This window comes from Diabrotica virgifera, chromosome 3 (assembly GCF_917563875.1).
Source record: "Diabrotica virgifera virgifera chromosome 3, PGI_DIABVI_V3a".
Classification (NCBI taxonomy): Eukaryota; Metazoa; Arthropoda; class Insecta; order Coleoptera; family Chrysomelidae; genus Diabrotica; species Diabrotica virgifera.
Window position 1 is genome coordinate 202,262,884 of NC_065445.1, and position 17,141 is coordinate 202,280,024.

General features: G+C 31.5%; 1 protein-coding gene and 1 long non-coding RNA gene across 11 annotated transcripts in view; both read right to left on the minus strand.

The window, feature by feature from the left end:
• The window catches only part of LOC114329613 (E3 ubiquitin-protein ligase FANCL), a 787,641-nt gene that overhangs the window by 204,548 nt on the left and 565,952 nt on the right, over nucleotides 1–17,141 (minus strand). The gene's annotated exons all lie outside the window — the stretch shown is intronic.
• Nucleotides 8,801–11,531, minus strand: LOC126882311 (uncharacterized). Of its 2 annotated transcripts, XR_007697267.1 has the most exons (3): nucleotides 11,011–11,531; nucleotides 10,758–10,952; nucleotides 8,801–8,982 (listed from the first exon to the last, which is right to left on the minus strand). It is a non-coding gene; the product is annotated as an uncharacterized LOC126882311 (long non-coding RNA). The 2 variants fall into 2 exon arrangements; XR_007697266.1 differs by having other exon boundaries at nucleotides 10,758–11,531.

Sequence of the window (17,141 nt, forward strand, 5' to 3'; positions counted from 1 at the left end):
AGGATGAATCGCATGATAGATTCTATAACCGTGAAATTTGATAAATGAGTGTTTAGTAAAATGTGTCTATGAGATGAGGCATACATCTATATTTTCTGTCTGTAGAACTAATTGAAGCTCCTGCTGGTGGTTCAGGAGTCCGTTTGCGTTCCACACTAGTACCTTAATTGAATTAGTATTGTTTCGATTTAGGTATAGCTCCTTTGGCACTATATTCTAATCTTTTTAGCCTCTCATCCAGTGTTGTTATGATTTGTTCTTGATTTTCTAGCTTCGCTAATATGAGTTGCAGACTTTGTTCGATATTATTAGTTCGTTCCTCCTTTTTGCCACTTTCCTTTTCGTTGTTTACTGCATTGGCAAATGTTAGATTTTCGTTAACTTGCCTGCTTACTGAAGGATGTTTATTAACCCCCCTTTTTTTATCTATTGCTCTATTCCTCATGTTTTGTAATTCAATAGCCACTTTACAGCCACGATAGTTAGCTGGATGCTCTTGTCCACAGTGTACGCATTTAGGTTTGACATCTTTTGATTTGGTACACTCCTTAGTATGATGCTTCCCTGTGCATTTGACACATCTCGCTTGTCTGGCGCAAAATTTTTGGGTATGCCCATATGCCTGGCAATTTTTGCATTGAGATATTAATTTGGACGATTTAAATGGTTGGATTTCGACTTTACATTGTAGTATATGCTGTATACTATGTATTTTATTTATATCTTCGCTATTGTCAAAAGTCACTATGAACATGTCAAGTGGTTCCTTGGTACGCCACTTAATTTTATTTATAGCATTCACTGCTTTAAAACCTCTCCTTACCAATTCTTCAATTATGCTGTCTGGTTTGCACGAATGCGGGAGATATTTGACTATTACCTTAATTGGTCGGGTTCTTTTATCTTCGTATGTGAACCAACTGTGTGGTGTTTGCTCTCGTAGTATTTTTGTCACGCCACGATACGTATCCTCATCGTTGGCTTTAATTTTGAAGTTCTCTTTATTTACCATTTGGATTATAAATTTATTTATACCTATTTCCTTTGTGAGCAGTTCGATAAATTTATTATATTCTTTAATTCCTTCCACTATTATTGGTGGTGGAGGTTGGACTTTTTTTTGTTTAGGTTCAAGCCTATTGGTTATTTCTTCATTTCTTGTAGGAGTAGGTGGAGAAAATGAGGTATTCATTATTTTCCTTTTTTTTTTTGCCTGCTTCTTACCCTTACCCATTCTGTTTCTTTAGCCAGTTCCTCTTCATCAGTCTCGTATTCTTGCCTGGGAGGAGGCGTTGCCTCAGTATTTTTAGCGTTATTATTTGATTGATTGCAAATCTGTTTGATTTGATTTTCTAGCATACTTATATGTGTTTGCATTTGCGTGATCATACTATGTAGTTGATCTTTTTCATTGCTGACTTTTACCCATTCTGTATATAATAATTGTTCGTTTTGGGAACGTTGACAATTTTCTTGAAATAAATTATTATTTTGTTGCATTAAAAACGCTTCGTTTATTGTAGTCGGTTGCATTCCTCCTGCAGCCATATTTATATTTTATTCTTTATCCAAACACGGTTAACCTGTATTTGTTTTGAATTTAACTTTAATCAACATTTTCGATAAATGTAATTCTTAAATTATATTATTTAAAATAACCACTTACCGACCTGAATCGAGTGGTCCACAAAAAGAAGTTTCGGTCCAAGTAGTAGTTAAGCACTTAATGAGTTTTTAATTTACCGCACTTAAACTACAATAGTTTGTAAATTTCGCGTATGAAGAAATTTTGCCCACTTCGACAAAAGGCACAGATTTCTTCTTAAAAACACTATTATTTAGTTTGTTTTATTATAATTAATAACTTTAATTTAAAGTCTAAATAACTGTTTCATATCACAACAGATTTACAAAAATAGGTGAATACCAACATGGATTCAGAGAGGGTAAGTCAACAATAGACACATTGTAACGCAAATCGTCGAAAAAAGTTACGAGCACGGAGTAGATCTACATATATTGTTAATTGACTACAAGCAAGCGTTTGACAGTGTAATATGGGAGGAGCTAATTGATGATATGAAACAACTAGGCATTCAAGGAAAACTAGTAAGGCTCACGAAAATGACGATAAAGGGATCGAAGGCACGAATCCTAACAAGGGAAGGCCCCTCAGATGAAGTACAAATGAAGGTAAGCGTCAGACAGGGAGATTCCTTGTCAACAACATTATTTAACATGGTCATAGAGAGTGCAGTAAGAGCAGCCAAAATTATGGGAACTATTATCGAATCTTCAGCCCAACTGATAGCGTATGCAGACGATATTGCACTGGTTACTAGAGACTTAAAAGCCATGCAGAAGATAATATTAATAATAGATAAAGAAGCGAGGGCTAGTAATAAACCAGAGCAAAACGAAATACCTCAAGTGTTCAAGAGAGAGTACGAACATCGAGAAAGAAATTGCTTGGTGCATATACCTTTGAAAGAGTACACCGTTTCAAATACCTTGGAGTGATGGTGAATGGCAGAAATGATAGAAAGGATGAAATAAATGAACGAATCCTACTCAAACTACCGAAAATTCTTAAAAGAAAAACACATCAGTAAGACTACCAAATTAAAAATTTACAATACCGCAATCAGGCCAGTTATCACCTATGGTGCAGAGACGATGTGCTTAACACAAAAAAATGAAATGGAGTTAGAAATCTTAGAGAGAAAGACAATTCGACGAATAATCGGATCGGGATCGGTGGGGATAGGTGTAGGCGAATTTAGACGGTTAACCAATGAAGAAATTAAAGAAGCCATCCAGGGTAAAGACATAATCAAGTTCGCGAAGGCGCAATAGCTCAGGTGGCTGGGACACACAGAAAGACCTGACCCAGATTCTACGCTAAAGCGAATAACTGGCTGGAGACCAACAACAAAGAAACCAAAGGGAACACCCAAAACAAGATGGAGAGATAAAATCTTAGGAGACATAAAGAAGCTAAGAACCTACAATTTGAAGGAGCGGTGTAAGGACCGGAAACAATGAAGGGAAATTGTAGACAGGGCCAGTCACACACCACGCTGCTATAATAATAAAAAGACAACACCGCAACAAATAAATCAGAGAGCCCCAAAGGGCGACAAACACTCCGCCAGGAGTAAGCCATGGTGATGATTTGTTATCGTTGTTGCCTGCAGCCAAAACTCAAATGTTTTAAAAATTTTATCAGTATAGTCGATAATTCCCGTTTTCATAACAAGCGCTTAACGCGCGTTTTGATAACGCGCGATTACAACTACATACATTTTACTTGAGACCGTTCACATGCTAACTCGCGTTTTTTAAGCCATAAACCTGTCATGTGAACGGGTTCTAATGCATGATTGATGATTTGGGATACAGGTTAGGTACGTACTATTAGTCCAGGGGCAATAAGGTTTTTTCCATGACACTTCAACAGCCAGGGTACTGAAGCGTTTTTTCGGCAGGTAATACCTATAAAAACAAATTGTAACTATTTCCTGTGTAGGATCTGGCGGCCATTTTTATTTATAAACAATTTAGTGTCAAAAAAGGGCATTTTTTTCTATTTTTTCAAACCAATGGAAAACAGTGAAACTTAGGGATTTTTTAACACAAACATCTTCGAGAGTATGGAAAAAGCTTTAAAATTACGTATTACAAAGTGTGATATACTCATTGATTGTTAATATAATTGCAAAAAGGTCGAAATTGCAAAAAAGGTCGAAATTGCAAAAAAATTAACTTTGCAATAACTATTGCAAAAATTAGTGTACAGCTTTGAAATTTTTGACAAATGAGGGTCCTTTGGTACTTAATATGTTACAAAAGTTTCAAATCGATTAATTCAATTGTTTAAATTTTATTCAAATTGTTTATCCCAGAGAGCACTTTTTTTGCAATAACATAAGTGAGAAAAAAATGATGTTAGAACCAGTCTACAGGTGTCAAATGAAAGAGCATGAGCTATATTTTCAACTTGGTTTAAAAAAGTGAATAAAAATGCATTTATTAGTAATAAATAATTATGCAAAAGTATCGTCAATTGTTTATCCCAGAGAGCACTTTTTTTGCAATAACATAAGTGAGAAAAAAATGATGTTAGAACCAGTCTACAGGTGTCAAATGAAAGAGCATGAGCTATATTTTCAACTTGGTTTAAAAAAGTGAATAAAAATGCATTTATTAGTAATAAATAATTATGCAAAAGTATCGTCAATCTTTCCTTATAAACTTTTTCCTTTTTTTATTTAATAAATTATATATATACATATATATATATATATATATATATATATATATATATATATATATATATATATATATATATATATATTATAATTTTTTATCAATGATTATATAAATAACATTACTTGGTAGTTGTGCACCTAAAACAGGGTAAAAAAATTTATTTTTTTGAAAAAAGTTATTCAAAAAATTTATAAGGAAAAATTGACGATACTTTTGCATAATTATTTATTACTAATAAATGCGTTTTTTATTCACTTTTTTTTAACCAATTTGAAAGTTTAGCTCATGCTCTTTCATTTAATACCTGTAGAATGGTTCTAAAATCATTTTTTTCTGACTTATGTTATTGCAAAAAAAACTCCCTGGAATAAACAATTTGAATAAAATTTAAACAATTGAATAAATCACTTTGAAATTTTTATCACATATTAAGCACCAAAGATCCCTTATTTGACAAAAAATTTAAAGCTGTTCACTAATTTTTACAACAGTTATTGCGAAATTATTTTTTTGCAATTACGACCTTATTTCGCAATTATACTAACAATAAATAAGTATATCAAACTTTGAAATATGCCATTTTAAAGTTTTTTCCATGCTCTCGAAGTTGTTTGTATTAACAAAACCATAAGTTTCACTGTTTTCCATTGATTTGAAAAGAAAGGAAAAAAGGCCGTTTTTGACACTAAATTATTGTTTATAAATAAAAATGGCCGCAAGGTCATACGCAGGAAATAGTTATAATTTGTTCTTATAGGTATTAGGTACCTGTTGAAAAAACGCTTCAGTACCCTGGCTGTTGAAGTGTCACGAACAGGGTATATTTTTGTCTTATTACCCTGGCCTATATTATAGAAGGTACATAAAAATGGAAAAATTACTATTATAAATAATTTATTAGTAAATAAATAGTAAAGTAAATAGTAGTGAGTAAATAAATAAATTAAATATAAAACGCTATTCGTTGTTAATAAAAATACATACAATAGTATCTAGTAAATAAGTAAAACATTTTATTATTTTTTATATAGGTACTTTATAAATTATTTCTAATACTAATTATTCTATTTATTATGTACTAGACTAATAAATTATAAATATAATATTGAGTGGGTATACATACATTGAGTAGGTATACGAGACACCCTGTGAATACAAGGGTGTTCCGAAAAGATTGGTCATAAATTATACCACAGATTCTGGGTAAAAAATAGGTTGATTGAACCTCACTTACCTATATACAATATTGCACACAAAAAAAATAGCGAAAACTCTTGGAGATTTTTTTATTGAAAATAGACATGTGGCATTCTTATGGCAGCAACATCTTAAAAAAAATTAAAGTAAAATTTGTGCATCCCATAAAAATTTTACGGGGGTTTTGTTCCTTTAAACCCCCCCCCCCCCAAACTTTTGTGTACGGTCCAACTAAATTATTATTGTGGCACCATTAGTTAAACACAATATTTTTAAAACTATTTTGCTTCTTACTACTTTTTCGATAAGCCAGTGTTTATCGAGATATTTTGAATATTTGTCGAATCCACCACATATTTGTATATGGTTAAGTACGATTATAGAGACATGTTAATAATCTGAAAATTTATTTATAATTTACATTATTAGGTATATTTTGAAAAAGAAGCCACATCTCGATAAAAGGTGACTTATCAAAAAAAGACTAGGAGGCAAAAAAGTTTTAAAAACACTGTGTTTAACTAATGGTACTACAATAATAGTTTAATTGGAACGTACCCAAACATATGGGGGGTTTAAAGGAACCAAACCCCCATAAAATTTTTATGTGGACATATTATAAAAGAAGCCGCATCTCGATAAAAACTGGCCTATCGAAAAAATACTAAGAGGCAAAAAAGTTTTAAAAACGTTGTGTTTAACTAATGGTACTACAATAATGGATTAATTGGAACGTACACAAAAGGGGGGGTTTAAGGGAACAAAACCCCATAAAATTTTTATGGGGTGGACAAATCACGCTATAATTTTGTTTTAAGATGTTCCTGCCATAAGAATGCCACATATCCATTTTCAATAAAAACTCTAACATTTTGTAACTTCAAAGGGCTGTAACTTTTTTTATGAGCACAAGTTAGGATCAATCGAACTATTTTTGACCCCAAAATGTGTGGTATAATTTATGACCATTCTTTTCGGGACACCCTGTATAAATAGGTAGGTATATAAAGTACATTGTATATATTAAATAGAATAATGGGTACTATAAATAATGTATTAAGTATATAAAAAAATAATAAAATGTTATATTTACTTATTATAATAGACAACTTTTTATTTTTATTAGCAACGAATGATTTATTATTTTTTATATACTTCATATTATATTATTTATAATACTGATACATTATTTGTTACATATTTTTATTAAGGGTATAAAAGATAATAAAATGGTATTCGTTGTTATTTAAGGTATCTAGTAAATAGTTATAATTAAAAAATATATACACTGCGCGTCATAGAAAACGGACACCCTAAAAAATGGGTCATTTTTTAACAAGAATCTACAGGTCGAGCAAGTCTCGTAAATTTCACGATTGCGAGCCACGCTTCACGCAACCGTGTTTGCGTACTTGTGTTTCGAGTTGCGTGGTCGTGCGGAGTTATATTTACCAATTCGCGCAATCCTACTTGAGACGCTGTGTCAGGTGAGGTGTTTGAAAATTTGTGTAACTTGATTGCTTGATTCTGTGGTGTGAAGGTGGTTAAACTTTTGTTTTATTTTTTTTTTGTTTTGTGTTTTTTGAAGATAACACAGAAAATACAAGAGGGCAGCATACTTTGCAAAACAACTGTTACAATTTGAAATCAACAATTTGTTAAGTTGTTGTCTTGCAGGTAAAAAAAGTGACTTTTTAAAAAAATTATATCTTGGAAACTAAAAATTATTTTTATTTATAATTGAAACATGTAAAAGTATAGTGCTCTCAAAAAAATTTTAGCCAAAAATATTCATTTTTGTAGAGTTGACTGCAATTTTTCGACAACAGCCCTTTTTTGCGGTGAGCAGCATAACAAGTCCAGTCTCATCTGAAATCAAAGTTTCTTGTAGTTTATACCTCTGGCTAGTGAATGAACAACAAAGGATTTTTTATTAGATGAGGTCATTTTTGTTTTATAAAAAAAACTACTTTAAAAATGAGAAAAATTGGGGTAAAAAATGTGTTTAAACTTATGTAAAATCTTCAAATTTCATTTTTTTTTAATTCCTTCGTTCATATTCTAGCCAGAGGTAACTTTTTGATTTCAGATGAGACTGGACTTAGTTATGCTGCCAACGCAAAAAAACTTAAACTCTACAAAAATGAATATTTTTGGCTGAAACTTTTTTTGAGACTACCTTAAGTACTATACTTTTACATGTTCCAATTATAAATAAAAATAAATTTTAGTTTTCGAGATATAATTTTTTTTAAAAGTCACTTTTTTTACCCATAAGACCTATGTAACCCCTTAAAAAAATGTTTGGAAGAATATGTTTGATGGCCAAGATGCATACATATATTTAGAAGGAAAGTTCCTGATTTCTGTAGTATAATACATAATACCGAAGAGGAAGTAGCCCTAAGCGCCGGACTCCACTTGCGATCTGTAGTTGTGAAGATTGAACACATTCTTTCAAATAGAAGTCAATCCATGATTATTTAGTCACAAATGGATTGACTTGTATTTGAAACAATGTGTTCAATCTTCCTGATTACAAATCGCAAATGGAGTGCGGCGGTAATAACACCAAACTATTCCATAGAAGGTACACAGACATTGAAAAATTCCTGGAATATCCCCGAAAACATGTTCCCTGAACATCCCAGGAAAATCCTGTGTCAGCATTTTAAACATTACCTGAATGTCTTATTGGAACATTCCATGAATGTCCACGAATGTTCTCTGGACATTCAAAATATATTTTGTAGACATTCCCTGGATATACCAGAAATACAGCGATATTAACTTATACATTTAGATTGTATTGATTGTGTACCACCTTCAGACGTATCAGACGAGTTTGGAAACTACCACTGTCACAGTGACAGTTTTAGTTGACATACTCCTCCAATATGTGTAAAGGTGGGATCAATATAACGTAAATTTAAAGGTTAATTTCGCTAAATTTCCCAGCTCGACTAGTTTCATTTCTTTTTATCTCACAACTAAATATGTTGCCCATATTTTGCCGGTTATTAGGGCACTCATCACTGTACATCCTTGCTGATGTGACAATACCTCCTATCTGTTTTTTCATGAGTTTTGTATGAGAGATGGAAAAACATGTTTTAAGGTCACCTCCTGTGTTCATATGTAAGTTTTGACTTGTTTTGTAGTTCATAGATAGTTTAATTTACTACAAAACAAGTCAAAAAATATCATATGAAAACAGGAGGTGACCCTAAGACAAGTTTTTAGTCTCTCTTACAAAACTCATGAAAAAACAGATAGGATGTATTATTACATCACTGACGATATGTGGCCATACCAAATAATACATCCTTGATAAATATAAACATTTTTATTGAACAAAATCTTTTCATACATTTTTTTAATGCAATTTACTGATATTCCTAAATATTTCAAAAAAATGTGTCACATTTGCTTTGTAAACCTTTCTTTTGCCTTTCGTAGCCACATATTCCGTTTCCTTCCTGGTTTTTTGTAGACCACTTCTCTCAGCTGATTCTAAAAAAAATAAAATAGATGGTAATATTTCTATCCTTTACAATTAACAATCAGAAGAAATATTATTTACAGATAATGATATGCATAATAATAATAGGTTTTGTTCTAGCATCAGTTTGAAACCATCAGCGAATAGTGGACCAGCGCGAGTAGAGGGGATCACACTGGTGACTGTATTATGTTCTTTTACTGACCAACTGTTTGCTGATGGTTTTTGACTAGTTTGACTGTTTGCTAGAACAAACCTAATAATAATGAATATTTTGTATTTTGACAATGACATCTGATGTGGAAGTCAAAACATTAATAAAATTATTTTTTCAAGTTAACTTTCACATGCGCGTCTTAAAATTGTACTTTTAATACTTATATCATAAATAACTATTAAAACTATCTTAAGAGGAAACAGTATCGATCAACAGGTAGCGAAAATGTGTTCCAAGATTGCGGCTGTAATTTTGAATATTTTTTCGAGATATTTGGCACACATATTCGTAATATAATAAAGAATGGCGGTACAGAGCCCAATTTGAAAAATATATTAATATGTGGAAATTACTCTGTAATTAAATACAATATAAAAAAAACGAGCTTGTACCGCCATTAAGAAGAACAAAAAAATACACTTTCTTCAAATACAACTTTTTTATCCGATTTTGTGTTATTTTGGAACTACTAAAATTTTTTATTTCATTAGTAGTTCGAAAATTACACAAAATCTAGGCATCGGATAAAAAAGTTTATTTGAAGAAAGTGTATTTTTTTGTTCTTCTTAATGGCGGTACAGGCTCGTTTTTTAAATATTGTATAATTACAGAGTAATTTCCACATATTAATATATTTTTCAAATTGGGCTCTGTACCGCCATTCTTTATTATTTTACGAATACGTGTGCCAAATGCCTCGAAAAAATATTCAAAATTACAGTGACAATCTTGGAACACGTTTTGGCTACCTGTTTATCGCTACTGTATTACCTTAAAACATTGTAATTTGCTCAACCAGTATATTTTACTCTACTACTACTCTACTAGCTACCTCATTTTCCACTGTTTCTAAAGACTTGTTTACATGGGTAGAGTTTTGAGGAGAGTAGAGTAGCGGTAGTACTCTACCAAAAATGGCTTGATACCATTCACATGAGGAGAGTACAAGTATAGTACTGATGCTAGTATAGTGAAACCGATTTTTGTATTTTTAAACACTCTTGATTATAAGTGCACCTTAAATTCTTAATTTTTTGCTTAAGCTCGTTTACTCCAAAGCCCCCTTTGCCATTCTTTCGACGATTTCATCCTCCGCAGCTTACTGCAAACTTTTATTTCTGTAGTATACACTACCTAAATTCCATAAACACTGGTATTCGCCGTATTATAGCTCTACAAGTTTTAAAGTTTCATCTTCGGTGAACTTCATTTTCACTATTTACACAAAACACAATTCCAGCCAGAATGACAGCGCCCCCATGTACTCTCCTACCTACTCTATTCTGCCATAATTGAGTAGAGTGTGCAGCCGAGTAGACATTTTGGCAGTAGTGGTGGTCATAGAGTAGTTACTTTGCCATAGGTTGCTAGTCACTCTACTTCAACTCCAACTATACACTCTACCAGCTATTCTACTGTGCTGAGCATTTTTACAGGTAGAGTTACTCTACTCTATCAAGTACTTGCATCATTACTCTACCCGTGTAAACAAGTCTTAAATCTACTGAATGAAAATCTACTTAATCTTAATCTACTCTTAATGAAAAATGTCTAAAATCATTTACCCACCTAGTATTGTTGTAGAATTTAAGACAGTCCAGTGCCTTATAAATAATTTCAATATGAATATTTTTTCCTTTAATTCTCCTTTGATACCACTCCATTTTAGATTTTGGGGAACTTATTTCATTGTGTTTATAGCCCATATTTATTGAAGGAACCCAATCTGGAGATTGTTATTATCGATTAAGTCGGCTGGTTTTCCTACAAGATTAAAATGTTAACATCTTCAAAAATCGTTACTGTTGTAATTGTAACTTACCAGATATAAAATGATTACAGCAGACAGGACAGGAAAATTTTCATTTCGCTAGTAAAACCTGTACATTGTATTGCATTTAACCATTGTTGTCTCTCAGATACCTTATTTAGTTCAGTTTAAAAGTGAACTTTATCTTGACTCTATCACAATTACTTTGCATTTCACACTACTTCAAAACACAACACCAATGAAGCATATTATCTTTCTAAATTAATACTTCCAGAGAAAATGTTAAATTAATCTTTGTACAACACAAAATTACAAAGAAATACAACTAAAATTATCTAAAACTCAGAACTCAGAACAGATAGAATAAGATTTATCTTTTACACCCAGTAGCCATATTGACATATATTATTATGAATCAGAAAAGAAACGATTATATTTAAATTTGGTAAATATAACTCCGCACGACCACGCAACTCGAAACACAAGTACGCAAACACGGTTGCGTGAAGCGTGGCTCGCAATCGTGAAATTTACGAGACTTGCTCGACCTGTAGATTCTTGTCATTTTTTATGTCGCGTATCTCCTAAACCTGTTGTCCGATTTAAGTGATTTTTTGAATGTGTTATAGCCTTATTCTTTGTCAATATCCCTGTAATATTTTTGCTAAACAGGTAAATTTTCATTGTATACCGGGTGTACGAATAAAACTGTGTTTTTTTCTCAAAGTTCGCAAAACCCTGTGGAATATTCTAGCATTTATAAAATACTGAAATTAAAACCCAACTATAGCCAGGTTTTCTTAATATCCTGTTTTTTGATTCATTCGCTTATGTTGGATAATACAAAAGTTATGTACTTTAACAACTAGTCATGTTCTTCATCAGTATATGTTGTTTGTAAATAAGTGCGACAAACTTTAAGGGGCAATTCTGCATGAAAAATAATTGATGTTGGCTTTATAAACGTATGTCTGCAAATGCTTCGTTTACGAGATACGGGATGTTATTTTTTTTTTTCAAACTGACGATTTATTTTATTGCCCTAAAACCGGTTGAGATATGCAAATGAAATTTGGTAGATTTTAAGGGATAGTTATTGGGAATTTTTTGACTTGCAATTAAGAATTTTATATTCGCTATTGGCGTGCATACGGATAATATGACCGATCATATTACCCGTATGCACGCCAATGGTGAATATAAAATTCTTAATTGTATGTCAAAAAATGTGCAATAACTACGTCTTAAAACCCACCAAATTTCATTTGCATATCTCAACCGGTTTTAAAGAAATAAATAAATCGTCAGTTTGTAAGAAAAAATCAACATCCCGTATCTCGAAAACGAAGCATTTGCGGACATACGATTATAAAGCAAACTGTCATTATTTTTTAATGCAGAACTACCCCTTAAAGTTTGTCGCACTTGTTTAGAAACACACTGTACTGAAAAATAACATGGTTAGTTGTTAAAGTACCTAACTTTTGTATTATCCAACGTAAGCGAATGAATCAAAAAAGAGAATGTTAAGAAAACTTGAGGCTATAGTTGGGTTTTAATTTCAGTATTTTATAAATGTTAGGATATTCCACAGGGTGTTGCGAACTTTGAGCAAAAGACACAGTTTGATTCGTACACCCGGTATACAATGAAAATTTACCTGTTTAGCAAAAATATTATTACAGGGATATTGACAAAGAATAAGGCTATAACATATTCAAAAAATCACTTAAATCGGATAACAGGTTTAGGAGATACACGACCTCAAAAATTACCCATTTTTAGGGTGCCCCTTTTCTATGACGCGCAGTGTAAAAGAAAAACAGAAAAAAATCAGATAATCTGAAAAAACTTTTAAAAATATTTTGGCCAGGTTCGGCAATGTAGTGTACACTGCCTCCCTCGTTTTCCGCCATTTCAGAGGATGTTCTTTTCTTTTGATGTTTTGTTCCTTTGTATATTGGTTTACTACGAATCATTCCGTTAGTATTATCAAAACATTTTTTTAAAGGTGGATCTAAATACTCAGCTCTTGCTATTTTATTAAAAGCAATATTATTAAATCAGGAGTTCATACCATGTAGTAATGTCTCCATGTCTACATCTTGAGATTGGATGTAGTGGAATTTTCTGTACGTATTCCCTGCATACATTCTCTTAAACAAGTAACTAAAGCCACTAAAGGTATAATTTTTGCAACCGATACCGATTTTTCCGCAGATAATTCAGAAATCACGCGTTCGAAACATTTTACAACTTTACAATATTCACTCAAAAGATTTCATTCACTTTCAAGAAGATTTTATACAGGATTATGCAAAATGCTTCGCTTCCAGTGGAGCTTGAAGCTCAAAGATTCTGCTGAACATAGGATATGTTGAGTTCCAGTGGGTAACTACGTCAATGATGAACTTTAAACTTTTTCCTACCATTTGCATTTGTAACTCTCTAAATTTTTCCGCAGCGGTAGTACTTCGATGAAAATTGTCGACAATCTTTTCGAGCTTTTGTTGTTGCAGCTGAATTCATTTTAGAATCTCCTGGACAATTAAGTTAATGGTATGAGCCAGGCAAGGAAGATGAGATCAACCTGTTAATTTTATGGCACTGGTTATATTACGCCCGTTATCAGTCACTATTGCTTATATTCTACCTACTTAGTTCAGAGAAATAAGGAAAAAAAATATCCTGTTGGTGACACAACCCCAGGTCGAAACCAAATTTTTTGAGTAGTACGGACATCTATAATAATAACATATATGTTTACTGGAGCCGATTTTGATGATATACACAGTTATAAACAAATAAAGGTCAAAAAACGGTAAATTTTTGCTTTTTTCGTCTATTACCAAAAAGTTAACCATTTTAAACAAATTTGAGAGTAAGAGGCTTATAAATCGTATAAAAAAGTGCAATGTGGCATTCGCTGAATATGTCTATCCTTATTGGTCGCTTAGAAAATTGCAAAATAAATAATAAATTTTGAGTTTTTATAAATATTCATAACAGGTAAAAAATTAACTTAGAACCTTATTACACAGAATGCTGAGACTTCTGGTGCTTAAATTATATCCTAAATTTCAAAGCAATTGGTCAAATAGTTTAAAAATTATTTCATTTCTTTTTCCCAAATTAATTTTTTTGCAACACTATAAGTCAGAAAATGATGAAGTTACAGTAATAGTTTGGATAGTTTATGAAAGAAAAAGATTTACACTATTAATTTAATTACAAAAAATAATTCTAAATATTGCAAAATTATTTTGCAAGAATATGTGAATTAAAAAAAAGGTGGGGGGCTAACTTCGTCCCTAATTGTCATAGGACAACTGTTTTTCTTTCTAAATGTGTATAAAAATGCAGTCTTTCTAAATATGAAAAAATAATTTTTCTACGGGTAACGATTAAAAAGTTATTCTAATTGTTTATAAGTAAGCAAAAAATCGACATGTTATTGCAAAATAATTTTAAACTGTTTAAAATTACTTTTTGTCATTTTTTTTTAATTAAGTGAATAGTATAAATGTTCTTCTTTCATAAACTGTCAGAAATATTACTGTAACCTTATAATTTCCTGACTTATAGTGTTGCAAAATAAAAGAATTTGGGATAAACAAATTAAATAGCTTTTAAATTATTTATTTATTTAAGGGCAAGCCCAATTCAGAAAATATTACAAAAAAAAAATATTACAAAGACAAAAGCAAAACCATAAACAGTGTCAACACAAAGAACAAATATTATAATATATATTGGATAACAAAGCTAATAAGTTAAAGGAAAAAAAGAACATTACGATATAAAAAACAATCAAAGTTTAAGCTTAAAAAATTGCTGATAGAAATTATATCACTAACATTGTATGTTCAACAAATGGTTTTTAAATCTATCCAAGGAATTGCAGAATATATTTAAGCCATTTAGAGAATTCGCAAGTCTAAGTGTTCGTGGTAAAAAATTGTTGTAAGTATAGTTATATCTATGAAAGCTTATGTGAAAGACCGAGTAGGTACAAAAAGACCAATTTTTGACAGAAGATCGGGACAGCTACTATTACCATTAATAATGTTGAATAAGATTGTCAGATCTTTTCTTTTTCTACGGGTTTCTAATGAAGTAATATTCAATAATAATTCAATGTCTGTGTAGCTACAATTATAATATATATTATATGTTGTTTAAAAGCTACGTATCTGAGAAAGGTATGCTGAACTCTATCAAGTTTATTTTTATGAACTAGATAATATGGAGACCACACAGAGGAACAAAAATCAAGATGAATCAATAGTACTAATGTGGTGTTTAAATCTGAGAGAAGAGTCTAATATTATGTCTAGGTCTCTGATTTGTGTACATGATTGCAATGCTTGACCGTTAATAGTATAGTCATGTGTTAGCAAATGGTGATTCCTACAGAAACGCTTAATATAACACTTACCAACATTTAATTCCATGCCATTAAGGGAGCACCACTGGGATAATTTATTAATATCTGATTGTAGTCCAAGAGTATATCATGACATCTTATTATTGTAAAGCACTTAAGGTCATCAGCGAAAAGGAGAGCTTTTGTATGGGAAAAAGAAGTAGTAATATCATTAATGAATAGATTAAATAGTAGCGGTCCCAGGTGTGAACCTTGAGGAACACCTGAAGTTACAGGAAAAATGTTGGAATAACAGTGATTTACTCGAACCATTTGAGTTCTGTTTTCTAAATAACTACATAACCACCTAAACACCAGACCATCAATACCATAAGAATATAATTTATGTAATAGGTCATGGTTTATCTTATCAAAGGCTTTAGAGAAGTCAGTGTACACTGAATCAACCTGCAAACCCTCCTCCAGGGCTTCAGATAGGTAGTCAGTATAACTGAGTAGACTTAGCTCAGCAGATTTGCCGGAAGAAAACCCAAACTGTGAGTTAGTAATAACACTAGAGCAGTCGTAAGTAAGAAATTCAGTTATAATGCTTTCAAATACTTTAGGGATAGTATTTAGTATAGATATGGGGCGATAGTTCTTAATATCAGATTTAACACCTGATTTATAAATAGGAGTTACATAAGATAATTTCCAGAAGTCGGGGAATTCACCAGAATCGAGAGAGGCATTGAAAATATGATAAAGTGGTCTAGATAGTATAAAGCTGCATTCTTTTAGAATAATAGGAGGAATCCCATAAGGTCCAGGTCCCTTATTAATATTCAGTTGTGACAATCTCTCATATATTTTTGATATTTGATGTGGTAAGAAGATCCACTAACGTTTAAGTGGATTTGGTTATGGTAATAATTTAGTCTTTGGTTAGTATACACAGATGAAAAATGATTGGCAAATAAATTGGATACATCATTTCCATGAGAGGCAATAGAATCGTTTAGTTTCATTGTGTCAGGTATTATGTTGTTTTCTCTTTTGCTATTAACGAATTTCCAAAATGACTTAACGTTAAGTTTAATCATTGATTAATATCTACATTGTGGAATATTTATAATCAATGGTTTAATGGAGTTTTCAGTTTCATTAATATAATTAGTATAACAATCCCTTGTTAAAAGTTTACATTGGGCTCTAAGTCGACTAAATTCTACATAGCTTTCTGATGATCTGGTAGCTTTAAATATTTTATGAGCAATTTCTTTGTTATGTATTAATTCTTTAAGATTAGGTGTAAACCAGCAAGGAAATTTTTTAGAGCTTACTTTTTTTAGTGGAACATACAGGTTAATAATATAGTACAGAGAGTCATACAATATAGAAATCATTTCATTGAGTTGTTTATTATATGTAAGAGATTGTCCCAGTCAATAGATTCAAAACTTTGGCGAATGGCTGTGTAATTTGCACTGCGAAAGTCGTAGTCCATAACTGATGTTGTGCTTTTTTCAACTGCAAGTTGTAAAGTGGTTACTAGCGGAGGATGGTGAACATCTTGCTGGATCAGAAAATTGTGTACTTTGTGTATTATTAGTTCTTGTGAAGATAGAATAAGATCAAGAAATTATTTGACTAATTGCTTTGAAATTTAAAATATAATTTAAGCACAAGAAGTCTCAGTATTCCATTTAATAAGAAGGTTCTAACTTAATTTTTACATAAGCTATGAACATTTATATGACTTAAAATTTATGACTTATTTTGCAATTTTCTAAGCAACAAATAAGGATAGACATAT